The following is a 4,313-nucleotide window of genomic DNA, read 5'->3' as shown; positions in this document are numbered from 1 at the left end:
AATCCACCTAGAGAACAGGTAACCTAGAAGTACTAGGCACAGGTAATTGGCCAAAACCCAACAATTGGATTGAGTTTTAAACTAGCATCAAATCATGTCCATAATAGAAAACATGTGACTGATAGGCATAGGTCCAAGGAATCAAGAAAACATTATAAATGATCGTAAAATTCAGATCAGCATCTTAGGCAAGCTGTCTACTTCTGATGCCATCTTCTTCTCATTCTGGTGCAGTGTCATTTCCTCTGTTTGAGCACTGTTTTAAGGTGAGTTTGAGGTCAGCAGGCCTGTCTATAGACCAGTCCAGCTTAGGAGTCTTTTAAAAATAAGTTGTTCCCTCTTGCCAAATGCCACCAACATGGTGTTCAGGTACTTCATAGAGGTTGGCTGGGTGACCTATGCCTCCTTGGAGTCTTGTGCCTGGAAGCTGGTTGTGATTGTAGATGTTATTAGTCAGAACACGACTTTGGTGGATGGACTTTGTACTCAAGTATGGAGCAAGGAGAGATAAGAAAGCCTTCCTCAGCAATCAATGCAAAGAAATAGAGGAAAACAACAGAATAGGAAAAACTAGAGATTTCTTCAAGAAAATGGAGATACCAAGGGAATATTTCATGCAAAGATGGGCTCGATAAAGGACAGAAATGGTATGGACCTCACAGAAACAGAAGATATTAGGAAGAGGTGGCAAGAATACACAGAAGAACTGTACAAAAAAGATCTTCATGACCCAGATAATCACGATGGTGTGATCACTCACCTAGGGCCAGACATCCTGGAACGTGAAGTCAAGTGGGCCTTAGAAAGCATCACTACGAACAAAGCTAGTGGAGGTGATGGAATTCCAGAAGAGCTATTTCAAATCCTGAAAGATGATGCTGTGAAAGTGCCACACTCAATATGCCAGCTAATTTTGAAAACTCAGCAGTGGCCACAAGACTGGAAAAGGTCAGTTTCCATTCCAATCCCAAAGAAAGGCAATGCCAAAGAATGCTCAAACCACCACACAATTGCACTCCTCTCACACACCAGTAAAGTAAAACTCAACAGTCTCCAAGCTAGGCTTCAGCAATACGTGAACCGTGACCTTCCAGATGTTCAAGCTGGTTTTAGAAAAGGCAGAGGAATCAGAGATCAAATTGCGAACATCTGCTGGATCATCAAAAAAGCAAGAGGGTTCCAGAAAAACATCGATTTCTGCTTTGTTGCCTATGCCAAAGCCTTTGACTGTGTAGATCAGAATAAACTGTGAAAAATTCTGAAAGAGATGGAAATACCAGACCACCTGACCTGCCTCTTGAGAAACCTACATGCAGGTCAGGAAGCAACAGTTAGAACTGGACATGGAACAACAGACTGGTTCCAAATAGGAAAAGGAGTACGTCAAGGCTGCTTATTCGCACCCTGCTTATTTAACTTCTATGCAGAGTACATCATGAGAAACGCTGGGCTGGAAGAAGTACAAGCTGGAATCAAGCTTGCCGGGAGAAATATTAATCACCTCAGATATGCAGATGACATCACCCTTATGGCAGAAAGTGAAGAGGAGCTAAAAAGCCTCTTGATGAAAGTGAAAGAGGAGAGTGAAAAAGTTGGCTTAAAGCTCAACATTCAGAAAATGAAGATCATGGCATCCGGTCCCATCACTTCATGGGAAATAGATGGGGAAACAGTGGAAACAGTGTCAGACTTTATTTTGGGGTGCTCCAAAATCACTGCAGATGGTGATTGTAGCCATGAAATTAAAAGACACTTACTCCTTGGAAGGAAAGTTATGACCAACCTAAATAGTATATTCAAAAATAGAGACATTACTTTGCCAACAAAGATCCGTCTAATCAATGCTATGGTTTTTCCAGTGGTCATGTATGGATGTGAGAGTTGGACTGTGAAGAAAGCTGAGTGCTGAAGAATTGATGCTTTTGAACTGTGATGTTGGAGGAGACTCTTGAGAGTCCCTTGGACTGCAAGGAGATCCAACCAGTCCACTAAAGGAGATCGGTCCTGGGTGTCCTTTGGAAGAACTGATGCTAAAGCTGAAACTTCAATACTTTGGCCACCTCATGGGAAGAGTTGACTCATTGGAAAAGACTCTGATGCTAGGAGGGATTGCGGGTAGGAGGAGAAGGGGACCACAGAGGATGAGATGGCTGGATGGCATCACCGACTCGATGGACATGAGTTTGGGTGAACTCCAGGAGTTGGTGATGGACAAGGAGGCCTGATGTGCTGCAATCCATGGGATCGCAAAGAGTCAGACATGACTGTGTGACTGAAATGAATTGAACTGAACTGATGGAGACAGGCTATGCTTTTCAAATGCATGCAGCTCACTGATTTCATCTTCAAGTTCACACACAGTGTTCACCATAGTATGTTGGAAAACCCTGGTAGAAGGCAGATATCCCTGCAAAGTGAGTGGCCACAAGGTGGGTCAAGAAGATTGAAGCCAAAAAAGAAATCAAAGATGGCAGATTTCAATTGTTAAAAAGTCACAAAGGCAAGACTCATCAAGCTTGGAGTTAAGAAACTTGAAAAGACAGCTCTCCTGAGAGCTTCTCACAAGAAAGTACTTACTGCTAAGGGGACAGCTGCAGAAGCTGTTGCCACTGCCCATGTTCCAGCGGGGGAAAAAATAAAAAGATGACCATTGTGGGTAAGAAGGCATCAGCCCAGGAGGTTCCTGCCCAGAAAGCTACAGGTCAGAATGTAGCACCTTCTCCAAAAGCTCAGAAGGGTCAGAAAACTCCAGCCCAGAAAGCACGTTCTCCAAGGCATCTGGCAAGAAAACGTGAGAACATGAGCCAATTCTAAACAGAATAAAGGTGCTTTTTGACATGCTGGCAAATTAAAATAGATAAGTGATTCACACTCTTTTATATTGAGGCATCATTAGCCAACCTCTTGTGGTACACCTTGACTGAATTACATTGGGATGTTGTGATATGGTAACTGAGATCTGACTTCTTGGACACAAACTAGGGATTCAGGCACTTGATTTCTTTTAGAGCTCTTGTTGTCTATGTTTGTGTATCCTTCTGAAAGGATGAAATGTTTGCCGTTTTCTCAAATTTTTACTTAAGTTTTATTCTAGATCACTTTGGAGAAAATGGTGCTTTCTCTTGGTTCTTTAATGCACTCACCATGTGAACAATTATAAGGGCTGCATGAAAAGTTACCTGAACATGTCTCCTTCACCGCAGGCTTCTAATCTAAGACTTAGAGACCATTCATTCTTTTATCTTTGTGACCCTAAGGAAGAAAGAGAATCATCTTCAAGCTGTTTCCTTAGAGCTGTACTTTGAAGATCTGCTAATTGAAAGCAATATCTCATTCAGATTTGCCTTGGAAAATTTTAAAGCAGATTATTTCCATCCCTTTTGTCCTATGGAACAGCACTCCCTTTTGTGTTTCATGTGCAAACCTGTGGGTTCTTTTGTCCTTGTTGCTACTCTATGTAATTAGAGAATTTCTGAGTTTGCAAAAAGCATATAAGTTGTCTAATCTAGTCTCTATACATTAGCAATATCCTCTGCTACTGTTGGAGAACTTAGTACTTTGGTGTCAGTGTAGTCTATTATTGGGTGATACTAAGGCTTTAAAAGTTCTTAGTCTATAGTGATAAGAAGACTGCTTTCCTAGAACTTCTATTCTGGATCCTATTTTCAACCTTGAGACATCATAGAAACATACTTAATCAAACCATAGCATTTTTCTCTAAATATGTGAGATACTGATTTTATTGATCTCACTAGAAAGCTCATCACTTCATGGCAAATAGATGGGAAAACAGTGGCTGACTTTATTTTGGGGGGTTCCAAAATCACTGCAGATGGTGATTGCAGCAATGAAATTAAAAGACACTTACTCCTTGGAAGGAAAGTTATGACCAACCTAGACAGCATATTCAAAAGCAGAGACATTACCTTGCCAACAAAGGTCCGTCTAGTTAAGGCAATTGTTTTTCCAGTGGTCATGTATGGATGTGAGAATTGGACTATAAAGAAAGCTGAGTGCCAAAGAATTGATGCTTTTGAACTGTGGTGTTGGAGAAGACTCTTGAGAGTCCAAGGGATCCAACCAGTCCATCCTAAAGGAGATCAGTCCTGGGTGTTCATTGGAAGGACTGATTTTGAAGCTGAAATCCCAATACTTTGGCCACCTGAAGCAAAGAGCTGACTCATTTGAAAAGACCCTGATGCTGGGAAAGATTGAGGGCAGGAGGAGAAGGGGACAACAGAGGATGAGATGGTTGGATGGCATCATTGACTCAATGGACATGGGTTTGGGTGGACCCAGGTAGCTGGTGATGG

The 4,313-nt window shown here is 41.9% G+C and overlaps 1 pseudogene; it reads left to right on the top strand.

Annotated features, from left to right (window-relative positions):
* Window positions 1-358: 358 nt before the first annotated feature.
* LOC138070264 (large ribosomal subunit protein eL14 pseudogene) lies at window positions 359-2,814 on the top strand (annotated as a pseudogene).
* Window positions 2,815-4,313: the final 1,499 nt, after the last annotated feature.

This window comes from Capricornis sumatraensis, chromosome 2 (assembly GCF_032405125.1).
Source record: "Capricornis sumatraensis isolate serow.1 chromosome 2, serow.2, whole genome shotgun sequence".
In the NCBI taxonomy this organism is placed as follows: domain Eukaryota; kingdom Metazoa; phylum Chordata; class Mammalia; order Artiodactyla; family Bovidae; genus Capricornis; species Capricornis sumatraensis.
The sequence above is the reverse complement of the archived record's forward strand: the minus strand, read 5'-3'. Positions and strand labels throughout refer to the sequence as shown.